This window comes from Siniperca chuatsi, linkage group LG24 (assembly GCF_020085105.1).
Source record: "Siniperca chuatsi isolate FFG_IHB_CAS linkage group LG24, ASM2008510v1, whole genome shotgun sequence".
Taxonomy (NCBI): Eukaryota; Metazoa; Chordata; class Actinopteri; order Centrarchiformes; family Sinipercidae; genus Siniperca; species Siniperca chuatsi.
In genome coordinates this window covers 8,533,632-8,553,857 of record NC_058065.1, presented here as the reverse complement: position 1 = coordinate 8,553,857, position 20,226 = coordinate 8,533,632, and the positions used below count along the sequence as shown (strand labels likewise).

At 38.4% G+C, this 20,226-nt stretch overlaps 1 long non-coding RNA gene across 1 annotated transcript; it reads left to right on the top strand.

The window, feature by feature from the left end:
- The first annotated feature begins 418 nt into the window (after positions 1-418).
- On the top strand, positions 419-3,056 carry LOC122872070. The gene is made up of 2 exons (XR_006377003.1): positions 419-1,046; positions 2,238-3,056. It is a non-coding gene; the product is annotated as an uncharacterized LOC122872070 (long non-coding RNA).
- Positions 3,057-20,226: the final 17,170 nt, after the last annotated feature.

Genomic DNA, 20,226 nt, shown 5'->3' with positions numbered 1-20,226 from the left:
TAACTTAGTTTTCCGCCATCTGCTCTCTGCGGTCCGGCAGTCCCTCTTTAATTTAGTGGTTTCATGATTATCCTATGGTATGTTCCTCTTTGTAATTCATTTTCTAATTTTGAGTGGTGCAACAGCATCAAGGGCTGAGGCCAACAAATTGTTAAAACTGTCAGTTGAAGAGGGAGTAGATGTGATTTGGTTTCTGGTGATAAGAAATTTTAGGTCACTTCAGAAGTAAGAGCGTTTATTTTTTTCCACTTTCTCAATAGAACTTGGCAATAAATGTAAAATTAAAAAAAATGCATTAAAATACACAATGGTGGTCTGGGAGAGCCAAGTCACCAACAGAAACATTTAAATTCAGTCCAAATGAAATGACCAGGTCTAAGGTGTGACCTAGATTATGAGCTAAAATCCATACATTCTAATAAATTTAAAAAGTCCTTCACTTTATCTGTCTTATTCTTTAAAATATTAAAAGTGCTACTAAAATCTATTGAGGCACCACTGTCTTTCCGCTGGTGAGAGACACGATCCATACCTGTAGGGGGAGCCAGAGCTCGAGGAGGCTGTGGGCAGAAGGATAGTCAACGCATCAGCGTCCAGTGTGGCACAGGTGTTTTTAATGAGCAGTCATTTGCGGCCCCTAAAGAGATTAAAATGTCTCTGTAAAAGAGTCCGCGTGTGGAGCAGTGTGAGTGCAGTCACGTGTGCAAGATGAGAACCGGTGAATCCCACCACACAACGTAGGAACTGGACCGGAGATAGAGACATTTTTTGCCAGCAAGTTTAAAAGAAGTGTTTTAGTAGTTCAGACTGCTGGCGACTGGTGTCGTTTGTAGGCTACATGAATCACAAGCTTTGTTGCTGTTGGATGGTTTTTCAAAAGACTGGGAATTTTTCCAGCCAAATCGTTTACAGTAGCTCCAGGAACAGGTTTGGGCGAATTTTGCCCGGCCAATGGATATCTGAGAGAACCAGATGGAAGCGGGTCTCCCCCGGAGGTTATGGAGCCGGACCATGGCCAGTCCTGGGCCACAGAGGGTGGCAAAAAGGTACTTTAGTCGATACAGCCGGATGCACCCAAAGCTGAAATGTACTTCGCCTGGGCAGTTGCAATGGTAGAAATCCCAAGCTCATCCTTTTTTTAAAATTACATTTTTTAAGCTTTGAATGTTCTGTATGCAGTCATGTTTGCAATTTACACATAGCGCCATTGACAGGTAGCACTAGTTCAAAAGTCTTTAAGCAGGTCGTCGTCACAGCCAAGACAGGTAGCAGATCAGGTTAAAAATCAATAAAATGCTAAACAATAAATTAAAAGCAGAGTATCCAGCGATATCTTCTTCTTCTTCCTCGTAATGTTTTATGGCGGTTGGCAATCGGTATGGTGCATTACCGCCACCAACTGGAATGGATTGTGGATCGGGAATCTTACTATAAAAAGAAGTTATAGGCCTATTCTCTCAATCAAGTCCGTTCTCCTAAGATATTGAAACAACAATAAATAATACTTCTCTCTCTAACTTCTTTGTAAAAGATCACAAAAATCAAATCTCTATTTCTTTAAGGTTCAGTATCAGTTCCCTTCTCTAAGCATCATATTTGGACAGTAAAGCATAACATGTTCTAAAGTTTCTTCTTGATCACAAAATTCACATCTTCCAGTATTATGTTTTCCTATTTTAAATATTTTTTTTGTTTAATCCTGTATATCCAGAGATATCAACTTTGAAAAGGGCATAAAAACTAAAAGCGATCGAGCAACAACCTGCTGCAGTGTCGACGACGCAACCAAAAACTAAAAATCACTTAAAATCTGAATGAAAAACAGCCAGATTGATCAGTGGTATGTCAATGTTTCACCAGATTAAAATGATGGGGCTGGAGGGGAAAACCTTCTGCCATGCTTCCTTGGAAGCAGGCTTTCTTGTCAGAGTTGGGAGTATGATATCGTACTATTGCGATGTTTTGACTTCGTGAATGGGGAATAGTTTTGTTAAACTCGCAATCCCAGCCCCAATCTTTATTATTTGTTGTTTCCTGTATTTTATACCCAACCTTTCCATTGTATCTGTTGCTTTTGCCAGATTAAAACACCCCATGTCATCTAGAACCTAGCCTAGCTTTGTTACTCCTGCCTCTCTCAGGTGTTTACTAACCAGGCACCTCTCCTTGATATTAAACAAATGTGACGACTGTCCCTGACTACCTGTTGTTGTTTTGTGTGGCTTATTTTCTTGTAGGAGGTGGCCGTGGCAGAGGGTCCAGTGTTCCTTCAAAAACCCTCCTTGGAGCTCAGTTACTAACCATCTTTGGTCATTGTTACGTCCGCCACACCCTGTGTTTGGGAGATGCATTTAGGATAGGAAAGCTGGATTTGGTCCTCTGGTTTCAGTCATGGGAGATTGCAGTGTGTCGACACAAGTGGGCAGGTGTGAGCTATCAGCAGTGACTGCGCGGTCCTCTAGTGTGGTAAGTTGTGGCTTTTGTGGAGTTTCCCTGGTTAGGTATATCAGCGTGGTCCATTTGGGCTCATTAGTTTGTTTGTTTTTTTAGTTTGTTATTTTTGTGTGGTGTGCGGTCAGAGCAGTTGTCTCGGGGACACATCCAGAGCTGTCAGGTGAGTAACCAGCTTGCTGGGGGCCTAACCGAGCTACTGGTTTGAGTGTTTAAATAGCCCACCGCTAATCTGCATGAAGACTAGGGGTCAGTGAGGTAGATTAGTTTGGGATAGGCAGTTTAGGTAGAGGGAGACTTCCACATTAATTTGGGGGACACTATCATTGTCTCTTTTGTGCACTAGTTGACCTGGGCAACACTGTCTATTGGTTCTGTTGTGTTGTTTTTTTTGTTCTGCTGGTCCTTTAGACCTAGTCTATTGAGGTAGGGATAGAGGATTCATTGCTCCATTCTGGGACCTCTTTGACATCTACATGCTCCCACTGGCTCATATTTTGGAAAACAACTAAATGTTACCATAGTACGACACACAAATTTACATAACCGGGAAATATGGTCCAATAGCGCTAAGTGCAATGAACAAATCAACGATTGGATGTGCCTTCTTCAGTTAAACAAAAATAAAACTGAAGTAATTGTTTTTGGAGCCAAAGAGTAACGATTAAAAGTCAGCGCTCAGCTTCAATTAGTAATGCAATGTTATAGACTCAGACCTGAATTTCAACAGCCACATTAAGACAATTACACAGCTTACTATCACCTGAAGAATATATCAAAGATTACAGGACTTATGTCTGAGCAGGATTTGGAAAAAACTGCCCATGCATTTATCTTCAGACTTGATTACTGTAACGGTGTCTTTACAGGTCTGCCTAAAAGATCGATCAGACAGCTGCAGCTGATTCAGAATACTGCTGCTTGCGTCCTCATTAAGACCAAGAAAGTGTATCACATCACTCCACTTCTGAGGTCTTTACACTGGTTTCCTGTCTGTCAAAGAATTGATTTTAAAATACTGCTGTTGGTTTATAAAGTAGTGAATGGTTTAGGGCCAAAGTACATTTCTGATCTTCTGCTACGTTATGAACCTTCCAGACCTCTCAGGTCGTCTGGGACAGGTCTGCTTTCTGTCCCCAGAGTCAAAACTAAACATGGAGACGCAGTGTTCAGTTTTTATGCTCCACATGTGGAACAAACTTCCAGAAAACTGCAGGTCTTCTGCAACTCTGTTCTTTTTAAATCAAGACTGAAGACTTTTCTGTTTTGCCTTTTTTATTAAATCAAATAATGATTAACTTCTTACAATACACTGTAACTTTTACACTCCTGTTTTTTTTATTTCCTATTTAACTCTTCTATTGCATTTTTAAAAAAATGAATATTGCCCTATGTTGCTTTTGTTACGTAAAGCACGTTGAATTGCCTTGTTGTTGAAATGTGCTATGTAAATAAACTTGTAAAAGTGGTACAATACATACAAAACATCGACTAGACAGGGCAACATCATGAAATACAGAGAGAATCGAGTTATTGTTATGTGAACTTTATAGCAGTACTATAGACTTGTACTTTAGTATTTTCTTTTCATGCTACTTTCTACTTCTACTCCACTACATCTCAGAGGGAAATATTGTACTTTTTACTTAACTATATTTATCTGACAGCTTTAATAATTACTCTACAAATTAATATTTTTACACACAAAACACATGACATAACAAAATATGAAGAGTTTATAAAATATGTTTTGTTATAGGCCTAAATTAAACTACCCAACAGTTTATACAAGTACAGCTGAAACGATTATTCAATCAATTAGTTTGTACCCAGAACGGACAAACCAAACACTTGCTCCAGATAGGGCCTTTTGCGTTTTTCACGAGTTTCGCAGCCACCGTAGTTTATCCTACACGCTTGGAAGATGCTTCATAGAACGTGTCATCAAGAATTGCTTTTATTACAGTTTTCTCATTTAAAAAGAGAAACAGAAGTTGGAAGTGGAAAGGCATAAACTGGAGGTGGATTAGCAAGTGGCTATTGAGCAGTTGTGGCGTGAGACAGAGCAGCCAAAGATGCTGCAGACTGTTCGGTTGAGGTTAGTCAGAGATGGTAAGCTTTCTGGAGATGTTTTGTGAAGGGGCAAGGTGGGCATGCAGGATCTGGTCCCGGTGAGTCCTATCTGCCTCCTGTGTATGCGCCAAAGTGTTAGCAGTTGAACAGTTTCCACAGCCTGTCACTAAAAAGGAGCTAATGAGATTTCTTGGGATGGTGGGGTTTCTGTTGTTTCTATAAGAATTTTTCTACTGTTGTGGCACCACTTAGCTTGTTGAAGGTCAGGACTCAGTTTGTGTGGTCAACCGAGTGCCAGGAAGCTTTTGGTAATGTCAAGTCTGTTTTGTGTTCAGCACTAGTGCTGGCTGCACCCTGTTTTGACCATCCTTTTGTGTTTTATTTTTAATCTTTTATTTACAAAGATATCACATTATCCATGTAACACACAATACAGTGAAAAACAAATCATACATGACATCAACAAGTGCTCCAAATTATGCTAAATCAAACACAATAAACCAAACAAGTGCTCAGAAACCAAAAAATAACTGCAACTGATACTACTAAAAAGAGAAACCAAACCACTGTACCAAGACATAAATAAAACCAATAGAAAAAACTAAAACTAGAACACTATCAAAATATGTAAACTATATAAAATGAAATCTCAAAGAATAGAATGGATGAAAAACTGAATCAAATCTAATTCTAAACAAATTATCAGGACTTTATTTAAAGTGCTAAAAAGGAAAATTGTTAAAAGAGCTACAAACACAAGAAAAATAGACAAGACTAAAGTAAACCCAACCCATTAAAGAAAATTTAAACACATTCACCAAACAGATACTTAACTGTACAAAAACCCAAAATGATAATCAAAAACTAAAAAGCAAGATATATCCACAGAAAAATACACACACAAAACCCTCTAAACAGTACTAATGAACCAAAAGACAACAATCATGCCTTATCCAAACCCACAAAATAAAACAAATAAAAAAAAATCAGTGCATCCGAACCAAAAAGCAATCATCAATTTTTATTCCTTTTTTATTAAGGGCGCCTAGCATCCCTGCCCGGTCTATCTGCCCCATCCTATTTACTACTTGCCCTGTCCTTGTTACACCAGCTGCAGCCAGATGACAGCTGGTTAACACCTTTCCTTGTTTAATGAACATGGAATTGCTGAGGGAGGGAAACCGTGATTCTTGCTCTCCATTCGCACACAAGCAGATCGTACACTTTCAGTAGGTGATTTGTCTGTGATAAAACAACTGCATTCACCATAGTTACCTTTCCTCTTAACAATAGGTCTCTCATTCTCCACAAATTAATTCTGTCACTCATTCTGTATATCACTTCCTGCCACGTTTTTATCCCTGGCTGCCCCCTCGTCCCTCCCTAAGTATACACCTAGAACTTTTAGATACTCCTTGGCCTCTTTGAATCCCCATCAGTTGTTAGTGTTATTTACTTTGCCATAATACATTATTTCTGTTTTGTTGTAGTTTACCCTAGCTTCTGATGCTAGCTCATGTGTTTTCAGGTGTTTTATCTATCTAAAATTTCCTAATTTTTGACCATTATATTTGTGTCATCTGTGTACTGCAGGATTTTGACCTGTTCCTTCCCCTTTCCCTGATACCCCTGTATTTCTTTATTCTTTATTGATCAACATTGCTAATGGTTCAGCTGCCAGACTATATAACAGGGAGGACAGCAGACAGCCTTGCCTCACAGACCTCTCAAGTTCAGTCGTCAGTAAGTGTCCCATTACATTTGACCCTACTTTTACCGTTTGTGCACAACAGCCTAATCCACTCAATATATCTATTCCCAAATACAAATTTTCAACTACCTTCCACAAAAAAATTGTGCTTCACTCCCTGGAGTGACATATCATTCACTAGCTTAGCTTATTATGTCTGTGTCCCTATGTCAGGTTAAAGTCGGTTAGCCAACATTTTTGATAGTATTTTGTTTAAGATGCTAATGGGCCTGTAGTTTTCTAATTTGTTGCTTTCTCCTTTGTTTTTAAAAATCAACGTAATTAGTCCTGTTGAAAGAGAACTTGGTGCCTTCTGCTCTGCTTGCATGTTATATAGCTTAAGCAAAATGGGTGCCAGGTGCTCTTTAAAACAGGAGTAGAATTCCCCTGACAACCCATCTATCCCAGGACGCTTGTTTTTATTAAGGCCTTCTATAGCCTGTCCTCAGATGTTTTAACTGTTATATTTATGATATCTGTGTATTTTAAAATGAATCTGGTGTAGTCTGCTGCTCATTTTCAAGTTTGATATATAGATAGATAGATATAGATATATAATTAGTGTGTAAAAAAAAAAATAAAAATAAAAAATTTTCTCCTAGAGAAAATGCTGTACACCTCTCTCCCTCCATCATATACTGTACCCTGCTCCTCACCGCAGCACCTCTGCATCTATTCCTCTCAATCAGGCCTAGCTGTTCTTTTGATAGTGATTTAAAACGTGCTAGAAATATGAATGGCTAAATATTTAATTTCATCATTAAGACATCTTCAACTCTTTTTCCCTTAAGTTTTATTTCTAATCCTTGCTATAATTTATACACTTTTTAATTCTCAATTTAAGGTTTTCCCACCATTCGTTGATGTTACATACCAGGGAGAGCTCATAGGTGGCATCATTTAGTAATTTGATCATTGCTTTCTTAAAGGAGGGGTCCTGGGCCAGAGTGGCATTAAAGCACCAGGTACCCCCTCCCTTATGAGCATAGCTACGACCAAAATCAAATGTTAAAAAAAAAAGAACAAAAGAGTGGTCACTCCAGGAGTTCGTACCATACTGGAGATTATGCACCATCCTGACTGCATTAGATGATGTAAGACACAAGTCTATTCTAGATTGTTTCAGTCTCCCCAGTACGACCTGCCTCCTGGAGTAACCCCTCTCATTTGGGTGAGCTACGCGCCACACTTCTACCAAAGTTTGTACTTTCATAAGATTATATAAAGCTGCTCTGCTGCAATCTCCCTTGTACTTATTATTAACTTACATCTCTTGGCGTTTTAAAATCACCTACTATGATTCTAAATGTCTTTCATGTACAAAGTCCGTAATTAAAAACCTCCCCTGCTTGTCAACAAAGACCGGTTTGGTTTTGGAGGTTCGGTCAGTCCTAAACAAAGTGGCCACGCCATACGAGGAAGCCGACCCATTTGTTGCATGTATAATCTCATTCCATGCCTTGGCTGCATACCGAACAAGCTCATCATCCCACCTTGTCTCTTGTAAGCACAGCACATCAGCCCTTATAGCCTTTAACAATGAGTCTATTTTGCCCTTTTCCCTTAAGCCCATTAATATTGAGAGAGGAAATGCAGCATAAGGATTTTAAAAAAGTAAGTTTTTATTGCTCAAATAAAGTCATTCAAGTCCTATATGCCTATTAGGGTGCTGTTACTATAATCAGGAAAGACATAATCATCTTACATGTGTATACCAAATGTGTAGTGAAATTCCAAATCAAACACAAAACACACAAGATAACAAAATCCCTGTTCATTTCCCTAACTGTAAAATAAACCCCATGATATTTAAATCCATAAAAATAATCCCTTCAAAAAGCAAATTTAAAAAGCTAAGCAAATCTGAAACACAAACATAATAGAGATAAAACAAGAGACACCATACATTTCACATGCTTTCAAAAACTAAATTCTATTTTCCTGCCATCTTTTAGTATAAATAAAGTTTGCTTCTCAGTCAAAGCATCAGACCATTTGTCATGTTTGTATTCCAGTAGCATTGTCAAGTGCTCTTTGAGCAGCATTGCAAACAGTTTGTGGGTCTTTATCACCTGAAGACAAGGAATGGTGTGACGCTCCTCTCTCCCTAGAAGAGATCAACGCTTGTCTACACAGTCTAACATGTTCTGGGCATATTGACTGTTTTGTGTCTGACTAGTATATAGGTCCTTGTAATAATCATTTATAGTTGTCAGAATATCTTCTTGTTTACTTATCATTTTATCTCCTTTATCTAATATCTCTTCAATGAAGGCTTTGTTTTGTTTGACTTTCTCTAGGCCTAAAAAGAAGGCTGTACATTTTTCTCCTTCCAGAATGTTCTGTACCCTGCTTCTTATGGCAGCACCTCTACACCTATTTGTTTCTATGTTATCTAGTTTGGCTTTATATAATCTTTGCTGCATCTAGGTGGATCTATATCTAATAATTCTAGCTCTTTGACTAAGAGATTCCTTAATGATTCTTCCCCTCGGTTTTCTTTCCATCTTCTTTCTTTAATATAATTTATACAAGATTTCTTTATTCTGTCTTTTATATTATCCCATTTATCAACATATTTGTCTTCTAATTTGAGTTCTTCTACAATATTTAATTTTCTAATTTTCTTTTTAAAGCTTTTATCCTTTAATAAACTGGTGTTTAAACACCACACACCCCCATTTGTTGGCTATTTACATCCTCCAATTTGCCAGATTAGGTGGGCGTGATCACTCCAAATACTGAAAGTATAGTCTATCAATGATTTTAAAAATGAGTCTACTCTGGATTGCTTCATTTTACCCATAACAACCTGTCGTCTAGAGAAGCTTCTTTTAGTAGAGTTTAGATTGTGTTCGTTGATCAGAGTCATTAGGGCTTTTCTGCTGTGATTGTTTTTGAAAGTGTTTATGGAGATAGTACAACATTGAAGTCCCCCACGATCATCACATTTCCACAAACCCCTTTGCTGATGCTCATAAATAGTTGTTTTCTTTCACACTCTTTATTTGCTGCATATATATTTATTAGCCTGTATTTTTTTTGTTATAGTGGAAATCAATAATTAAAACTATATATATATATATATATATATATATATATATATATATATATATATATATATATATATCATATATATATTATATATATATGTATATATATATATATATATATATATATATATATATATATATATATATATATATATATATATATATATATAGTAATATTATTTGCTTGTTTTTATGAAATAGTATAGCTATCCCATTAGGTTGTAGCATAGCGTACACTTCTTGGCTGTCTTATTTTGACATTCCCTGGCATAATGCCCTTGGCCTCCGCATTTGTGACATAGAAATTCTGGGCAATCTCGCAGGATGTGCCCTGGCTGTATGCACAGTCTACAGACCTTCACTTGTTTGTCGTGTATGACTCTAAAGTATTCTATGCCTGTGACAGTTGTACTGTTTCAGTGAATTTGAGAAAGCGGGTGCCGTCAGCCACGTGCGTCTAATGGGAGTTTTAATGGGAGAAGACGCTGACACGCCCCAACTTTTGAGCTTGTTCAAGATGTCCTCGTCCTCAATGTATGCCGGCAAGTTTAGAAACGATACCCCGTTGTTTAGCTCTCTGGCCATCACTGCACCCTCACCGATCTTCATCCCTTCCTCACACTCAGTTCCTTTTCATTGTCAGTCCATCCAAAAGTTCGTCGCACATTTCCTCCTCCTCAAGCGTCAGTTCATATTCCTTTCCTTGTCTCGGTCTCACCGCCAGTATTTTTCCTCCTCCAATTCGCTCTGATACTGCATTAATACTATCCACCACTTTACGTCGTTTGTTCCGTCTACATTTACAATCACTGTTGCCTCTATCTCCTCCTTTCCAAGCATTTTCCGTCTTCTCCGTCCTTTCCGTGTACAGCTCGTCGCCGTTGTTCCAGTCCATTGTCGTTGTATTGCCGCGTCCCTCCAGCCATTTCCAAGTCGTTAACTTTAGATCCGTCCGTTTTAGACAAAACAAAAAAACGAAAACACGCACAAACAACGCTAAACGAGAAAAAAACACATTACAGACAGCGTAAAGCTGCTGTTTGGTGGCTTGCAAACGAAAAAACGTTCAAAAAACAAACAATACTACAAAACTTGCATAAAACTACAAAACAAACAAAGGTGTGGGAGAGCCTTTCTCTCCCTTCTACTGCCAACTCACTTCCTGTGGACTCAACAACGCCCGCAGAGTGGTATGGCCGTAAGCAACAGCTGCACCTACAGCCGTCCTTCTAAAGAAGCTGCAACTTCTATAATTACAATGAAATTAACAATGTCGAGACAAGGCGCTCTGCTTTACAAAGATCTGTCTCCCCTGATGAAGCAGCAGCGCCCTCTGCTGTTTCGGAAAGAGAAGTGAAAAAGCTTACAGCACCTGGTATTCCCAAGCAGTCTCCCACCCAAGTACTAATCAGGCCCAACCCTGTTTGGCTTCCGAGATCGGGCGTGTTTTTTGTTTTGTTTTTTAAGAAATTTCAAACATTAAATTACAATACAATAAATAGTACAATAAAAAAACGTTTTCCATTATACTATGACATTTACATCCTATATCAAAGATTTATAAAATTCAGGATTCTTTCTCACTTCCTGATAGCTTCCACATTAGGTCTTTTAAAACAGAACAAACTTGTGGAGTAAAAACATGATAAAAAACATCCAACATATTCTCCCCTTTTTAAAATACACATAAAGCCTTTCCATGTACACTTCTGATTTCCTTTTTAAACACATTCCAGACATTCAACACAATTTTTTTCTTTTTTTGCCACAATTCTTCTTCACAGATTTATAAACTTTTTGTTTCGACCCTTCTTTTCCCAACCAAACATCACCACTCTGTTCCACTCCATTACATTTTCATCCCACTCCACAGTCAGATCCTGAACCACACATTTACATTTCTTTAAAAAATCTCCCAGCTCTTTACAATATAAAAACATATGTAAAATCCATTCCTCCTTTTCTTGGCACACTTTACACATTGCATTTCGTTCCATCCCAATTTTGTTTAGAATAAATATTAATTACAATTAGATTCTTAAAACATTCTCCAACGTTCTCCTCCACTGGTGCATGTAAATTCACTAAAGCCAAATCTCTTCCTTCATATTTTGTCTCAACTATCAAACACTTCCCCATCCTGTCTTCATACACAATTTTACTCTCTTTATAAACATCATCCTTCATTAAAAAAGCCACCCCCCTCCCAAACCTCCCATCTCCATTATTATATAAGATCCCACCATCCCATTTCTTTTTACAGTTTTTCTCCATTGGTTTGGCTCATTTTTTTGAAACAGAAATTACATTCTCAAAACTCTAAGATAATTTGGCAAAACAGTCTTACAGTTCAGCACACTATAGCTCACTTGGAAAATCTCATATCTCTACCAAAACTGTTCACTCATGGTTCAAAACTAAATTCCTTTTCCATATAAAGAGTCAGTGTCACAGAAATGGCAAAGATCCTTCTCAATTGCTTTGGCTCATTTCTCAAAACAGACCGGACATTCCCAACAGTCTTGGTGCTTTTGTCAAAATAATGTGGATGGTTCGGCACAACACCATGGTTTACCTGCAAAAGCTCATACCTAAAACATTTTACTCATGTCAAAACTAAATTTCCTTCTCATTTAAACAGTCAGTGCCCCCAAAAGGCTTTGTCCCTTTGGCATTGTGTAAGCACTGCAAGTCAAAATGTTTAGATGTTTTGTTACTATGGCACAATGGTTACTGTACTGTTTTTTTTTTTTTGTCTAGCTAACAGAATACAATGGTGTAAATAAAACTGAAAAAAAGAAATATATGATTTTAGGGTAAGAGTAGCCTCCAAGGTTTGACATCACACATTGCACCCATACTGCCAAGGAAATTGTAACCATTTTTATTCACACAAGAAAAAAGTAAAAAGAAAATGTATACAGCATAATATAGTGTAATATAAACACACAAACAAAAAACAATGAAAATTATATGCAGCCTACAGTGCTGTAAAGAGAGGTTCTTTACTGGTCGCTGTCCTCACCCTCCCTCTCCTGGCCACCGTCCTTACCCTCCTGGCCATCCACACGCTGCTGTCCGTCTGGCCACAGATTCTCGTCCACATCACAGCGTATATTCTCCCTTGCGATGCAACGTGGGAAGAAACGACGTGCATGTCTCAACCATCCCCTACAGTTATCACCTGTAATATCGTCACACGCTGCATCCATTGCATGGAGCAGGGACCTCTGATCTTGAGCCCTACGCTCATACACTCAACACCTCCCAAGCGGAGAAAAACTCCTCAATAGGATTGAGGAAAGGAGAGTAAGGTGGTAGGAAAACCATGACCATCCTTGGATGAGTCGTGAACCAGGCCCTGATGAGCGGGCCACGGTGGAAATTCACATTGTCCCATACAATAACATATTGTGGTAATTGAGGCCCTATGAGACCTCTCATTTTCAGGGACCAAATCAAAATGAAGGCGGTCCAAGAAGATGAGGAGCTTCTATGTATTGTATGGGCCAAGACTAGGGATGTGAGTGGCCACACCATTCTTGGATATGGCAGCACACATGGTTATATTGCCCCCTCGCTGGCCTGGAACATCCACCGTGGCCCGGTGGCCAATAATATTACGGCCACGTCTTCGGCCCTTGGCTAGGTTGAAGCCAGCTTCATCCACAAACACGAGGATGTGAGGGGTCTCGTTTCCTTCCAATGTCCTTATTCTCTACAATGGTGTAAAAAAAAAAAAAAAAAAAAAAAAAAAAAAAACATCAAATCAGTCATACAGAAGCGTCATACACTACAGTTACAGACAATTACACAGGCATGTTCTATGTTTTCCACAAGTTCAATATACTACTGGCCACTACTCCAGTGGTTCCAAACCTGGGGTACTTGTACCTCTATGCAGAGGTACTACAGGGGGTATTTGACTGAAAGGGGAGGGGGAAAATCAACAATGACTAGACTTACTGAAATGTTACAGTAAAACCCACAGTATTAGATTTACATGGGACGCACCTTTTTCTTATTGTATGTTATATTCTTCAAAATAAGGATTATAATGATAATTGCATCACACAGTAAGCTGCCGTTTTTAGGCAAAATGTTGAAGTCAGATAAGTCAAGTACTTTCATACCTGGATTACCTAGATACGCAAATCAGGTAAAGTGGGTACTGGAGCCGAAAAAGTTTGGGAACCACTGCTTAATTGTAAAAAGGTTATAATGATGGACAACCAGTAACCGACTTACTTGTACATACTGGTACCGCAGCTCTTTCACTCTATCAGAGTTCCTCTCAAATGGTACCCTGTAAATTTGCTTCATTGTCATCTCATGCTTTTTCAATATCTGGTCTATTGTGGAGATGCTTATAGAGTTGACATTTTGGAATATGGCGTTATCTTGTAGGATTGCAGCACGGATCTCTCTCAATGTGATGGCATTATTTGCCATCACCATGTTACTGATCTCTTGTTCTTGTTGTTCACTAAGAAGTTTTCTTCTGCCACCCGTGCAAGGTTGTCGTCCAATCCTAGACATAGAATTCAAAGGACACTTCATTCGTAATGTATACCTTATGTATTCCTTAAGGAATGAGTTACCTATGCAATTGTATTGTTGTTTTACTTACAGTAACTTTACCACAATTCTAAACTGTATCATCAATACTGTAGAAAATAAACTATTCCATAGTTTATTTTCCAATGTTTTTCTAGTCATTTTTAGTATCATAATAGGTATAGGTAAATGTGTAAATAAATATATTTCTTGGTCTATGCACAGTGTCCTGTCCTATACAACATATAATTCCATCATTGACTGACAACATACCTGTTTTCCCTGCGAAAGGTTTGGATGATGGAGGAGACTGTAGAGCAAGGCACATTAGGCTGCACTCGACGACCTGCCTCTGCCATTGTGAGGCCATGGTTGATGACATGGTCTATAATTGTGGCCCGAATTTCATCCGAGACAGCATGGTGTCTTCGTCCTCCTCTGCCTCTTCCCCCTATTCCACCACCACGCACCCTTACTCCTCCTCCTCTTCTCCTTCCTCTTCCTCAAGCAGGTAGCTGCCCTTGTTCATTTACTTGGCCAGGTGCCTCCATGTTCAGAAACTGTACTGGTCCTGCATGGTCAAGCTCTTTACATACATGTTTGGCAGCATTCACAGTCATGGACAGCACCTGTCAGGTAACTAAACATACTGTTTGATTGGTCATCTGAGATGTGTGAAACTCCTCCTTCATTAGTCAAGTTCTAGTTTCACCTGACTGTCAATTGCTGTAATAATTTATGAAATGTTCCAAGGATTCATATATGGTATTCATGGTATTATGTTCTTGAGTAATTTTGACAATTGAACAAACTATTGTGCATGTGCTGACTTATACGATGAAATGACGCTGACACGTTTTGGAGCAAACAATCATTAGACTGAGAATCGACAATTAGTTTAGATCAACAAGATCTATTCACTTGAAAATTGTGCTAAATGTAGGCTACCTGTACTTAATCATTCGCAAAGATGTACTGAGACATGTACTTAGACATTTGCAAAATGAATGAGAAATTTAATTCTGTTGTGAACAATTGCCAAGTGGTTTAGAGGTTTGTCCATGTAGTTTTGAGAATGTAATTTCTGTTTCAAGAAATGAGCCAAACCAATGGAGGAAAAACTGTAAAATCCATCATAATATTTTCTCTCCAGTTCATTTCTTGTAGAGCAATGATATCTTCCCTTTTACATTTTTCTCTAACCCTTTCAAACTTCCCTACATCCAACAGTCCCCTAGCATTAAAAGTAACACAACTTAGAACCATTAAAAGAAAGCCAAATACATAGTTAAAGACCTTCATTCACTATTTTCTCCCTCCCGGCCCTTTAACCCTCCATATCTGATTCTTGTTTCTGTCATTATTTCTTTCCTAGCCCCTTCCAAATTGGGTTTTACCTTCAAAGCTCTCCTTCTTACTTGTCCCCTCGCCCCTCTGTCTTTGTCCATGTTGCCCAGCTTAATTTCTTCTTCACTGTCCGACTCCTTCTTTTGATCCGCCTCTCCCCACGTCCTCCATAAAAGTGTTAAAGCTGTCCGGTAACTCCATCTCCGACCATTGCGTGACCTCCATTTTCTGCTCCTTATCTTTAGCCCTCTCTTCTTCTCTTCCCTCCTCCCCTCCAATGCTTTCTCCTTCTTCAATTACTTTTTGTTGCAGTCCCTCTTCAGCTTGTCTTTCCTCAGATTGTCCCTCCTCCTCGTTTTTTCTTTTAAGCATTTGTCCACTCCTCTGGTCCACCTGCCCTCTTTCCTCCTCCTCCATCCAACACTCACATTTATTTAGAAACTCCTGGCACTCCGGACACTTAACAGCATTGCAGTCTCTTGCGAAATGCCCTCTCTCCTCACATTTATAACATTTAAAGTCAGGGCAATCCCTCACCAGATGGTCTGGGCTCATGCACAGCCGACAGGTTTTCACTTGGTGGCTGTGCATCACCCTGAAATGTTGGGGCCCTTCTGCCGTTTCTAACTTCGTACTATATGGTAGGGCCACCACCTCCCTCGGGAACCTGACCTTCACAAACCTAGTGCCATCTTCAACATTAGTGCCCGGATATACCCTTCTTTTAATTTTTGAGATAGGGCAGACCCTCCAATTTATCCAAAACATCCCTATCCTCTAGGTAAACAGGCAGGTGCATGAACATGACGACGTAGTCTCTATTCTGCAGCTTTTTAACCTCACATTCACCTCCCTTTAGCATCAGCCCATCCAGAAGTTCTTCACACATCTCCTCCTTCTCCAGCGTCAGCTCATATTCTTTACCTTGCCTCGGTCTCACCGCTAGAATTTTCCCTCCTCCAATCCGTTCCGCCACCGCGTTAATAATGTCCACCGCCTTTATATCGTTAGCTCTTTCCATATTGACAATCACTGTTGCCTCCTTAAAATATTTCCTCTCTTCACCACTCTTTTCACCTTCTCCTTCCTTTCCGCGTCCAACTCGTCGTCGTTGATCCAGTCCAAAGTCGTTAACCTGCCGCGTCTCTCCAGCCATTTCCATGTCAGAATATTCCAGAACCGTCGTTTCAAACGAAAAGACACGAAAGAAAAACACGCACAAACAGCGCTGCTGTTAAGTGGTTTGCAAAACGAAGAAAAATTAAAAAACGATCACAGAATAAACAAAATACTACAGAAAAACTCCAAACCTACTAAATCAAAACAAAGGTGTGGGAGAGCCTTCTACTGCCAAAACTCTTCCTTCGGACTCAATAGCGCCCTCAGAGTGGTATGGCCGTAAGCAACAGCTGCACCTGCAGCCGTCCTTCTAAAGATGCTGCAACTTCTATAATTAGAAATGACATAAACAAAGTCGAGTCGAGACAAGGCGCTCTGCTTTTCAAAGATCTGTCTCCCCTGATGAAGTAGCAGCGCCCTCTGCTGTATCGGAAAGAGAAGTGAAAAAGCTTACAGCACCTGGTATTTCCAGGCAGTCTCCCATCCAAGTACTAACCAGGCCCGACCCTGCTTAGCTTCCGAGATCAGGCGTGTTTTTTTTGTTTGTTTTTTTAATTGCAAACAATAAATTACAATAAATAATACAATAAACAAAACGTTTTACATTTATATCATAAAATCAAAAAATACATAGTTCAGGATCTTTCTCACTACCTTTTAGCTTCCACTTTGTCTTTTTAAAACTCGACAAACTTGTGGAGTAAAAACATGATAAAAAACATATTCTCAACACAACAACATATTCTCCCCTTTTAAAATACACAAAGCCTTTCCATGTACACTTCTGATTTCCATTTAAAAACATTCCAGACATCCAAAACAATTTTCTCTTTTTTTTGCCACAATTCTTCTTTCCCATATCGCACTTTTCATCAACATTATCCACAAATGTATAAACTTTTTGTTTCGACCTTTCATCTCCCAACCAAACATCACCACTTTGTTCCACTCATTACGTTTTCATCCCACTCAACAGTCAGATCCTGAACCACACATTTACTTTTCCTTAAAAAATCTCCCAGCTCTTTACAATATAAAAACGTATGTAAAATCCATTCCTCCTTTTCTTGGCACACTTTACACATTGCATTTCTCTCCATCCTGATTTTGTTTAGGATAAACTCCATAAAAACCACCTTGTGCCTAATGAAATACTCCAAACATTCTAGCCATGCGGATCGTACTCAACTTTTGCCAAGAACTTTCCCCAAGCACTAAAAGTTTCCCTATAAAAACCAGGCAATCCTTCTGTCATCCAGAATTTCGTTTTCATCCATAAAACTCCATCCCCCATATTAAAACCACCACATTTATTTAAAGTATTTCCTTGTTTTCTTCCACTCAGAATTGTTCCCTTGATCTAGGTATTTCCTTACAACTTTCACTCTCAACGCATTTTTCCGTTGCTCCAAATCCATTAACCCCAACCTTCCCTTTTGGGCCGCCCCTAAAATTGTGTTGTGTGTCCTCGCAGGCTTCCCCTCCCATAAAAAGTCGAGAAAACATTTCTTCAACCTCTGCTCTGTCCATAAAGGCATTTCGGAAACATATAAAGCATACCACAATTTAGAAACCATTAAGACATTTAAAACTAAAACCTTCCCCTTTAAATTTAAAGCTCTTAATTTCCAGAAACTTAACCTCCTCTCTATCTCTGTGACTAAGTTCTCCCACATTTCGTCCCTCACTTTCCTTTCATTCCTCCCCATTAAAAATCCTAGAATCCTCATTTCTTCCACTTCCTTAAACTTAAACCATCGCATTACCATATCTCATATATTCCGTTTTGTCCTCATTTACTTTACTTCCAGACCCTCTACAATACTCATTTACAACCTTCATTACTTCTCTAACACTCCCTATTCCCTTTACAACTATTGTCGTATCATCCGCATATTGAAAAACTTTCCCCTCAGCCTCATTCCCTTCTATTTCAATCCCATATATCCCTTCTTTCCTTCCAATTGCCAAACCTAACGGCTCCGATACAGGTGAGTATAGTAACGCAGAAAGTGGACAACCTTGCCTTATTGACCGTGTTATTCTAAAACAATCCGTTAAAAAACCATTACATTTTATCCTTGTTAGTGCACCCTTATATAAAATCTCAATCCATTTAATAAAAGCCTCACCAAACCCAAAGCTCTTTAAAACGTCAAATAACTATGCTCAACCCTATCAAACGCTTTCTCGAAGTCCAAGCTAATTACATATCCCTCTTCATTTTTTTCTTTCATGTACCAGATTTTGTTTCTTATGCTCAAAATTATATCAGCTATATCTCTTCCTTTAACCCCATATGCCTGATTTGTTTTAATTATGCTTGGCATTACCTCTTTTAATCTGTTTGCTAAACTCTTTGCTAAAATCTTAATCCGTGTTCAGCATCGTAATCGGTCTATAATTCTTTAAATCTACTTTCTCTCCCTTCCCTTTATATATCAACTTCATTAACCCCATCCTTGTTCTTTCATTAATTTCTTCTTTTTCAAAAATCTCTTCAAAGACCTCCTTTAAGATCTTTACTACAACTTCCTTCAAGCATATATAAAATTCCGTTCCCAACCCATCTATTCCCAGACTTTTCTTTTTATTCAGTTGACTAATTGCTCTTTCAATCTCTTCTTCTCTGATTTCCTGGTCACATTCTTTTTTTATCCTCCTCACTTACTTTTGCTTTTATCTGATTTAACAGTTTCTTTTTTTCGTCCTCTTCCACACCTCTTGCCCTAAAAAGATCTTCATAAAAATACCTAATTTCTTCTTTAATTTGTTCATTTCTTTCTACAATTTCCCCATTTTTCCCTCTTATTTCTTTTATCGTTTCAGCTTTCCCTTTGTTTTTTTCCAAATCAAAAAAGAACTTTGTACACTTTTCTCCCTCCACCACATATTTTGCTTTTGCTTCTTAGTCTCGCCCCCTCATATTTCTTTTCTATTTCTTTCAGTTTTCTCTTTCTTTTATCTTTTGTATGTCTTTATTTTCTTTATTCAATTCCAATTCCAAACTTTTTTGTATTTCTCTTTCCTTGTACCTTTTACATTTCTGTATTAAGCTACAATATCTTATCGAGAATTTTTTAATTAAAAACTTTACATTCTCCCACCATATTCTCTTATCCTCTTCATACATTCCATTTTCCTTTTTTTTTTTCTATAATTCTTTTAACTTTTACAACATAATCTTCATTCTTTAAAATCTGCGTATATAAAATCCATTCCCCGGGCCTCTTTGCATTTTACTCCAGTCTACTCTAAAAAATAAAAGCTTGTGGTCACTAAAACTTGTTTCCTCATACGTAATCTTTTCAATAAAATTCTCCTTGTTTCTGCTACATAAAACAAAGTCAATTCTAGTTTGGCATACAAAACGCCCCACTATTTGTCTCCTTGAAAATTCTTTTTTCTGCTCATTCCTTTCTCTCCACACATCATGTTATTTTCTTCCATCAAAGCTTTTAATTCTTTTCTTCCTGTATCAGTTTTGAAAACCATTCCTTCAGCCATAACCTACTTACTAAAAACTGTGTTAAAATCCCTCATCATTATTATTTCTTTATACTTATTTACAATACTTCTTAAAACATTAAAGAACTCCTTCTTTTCCTTCTCCTCCACTGGTGCATGTAAATTCACTAAAGCCAAATCTCTTCCTTCATATTTGGTCTCAACTACCAAACACTTCCCCATCCTGTCTTCATACACAATTTTACTCACTTTATAAACATCATCCTTCATTAAAAAAGCTACCCCCCTCCCAAACCTCCCATCTCCATTATTATATAAAATCCCACCATCCCATTTCTTTTTATAATCAATCATAACATTTTCTCTCCAGTTTGTTTCTTGTAGTGCAATAATTTCTTCCCTTTTACA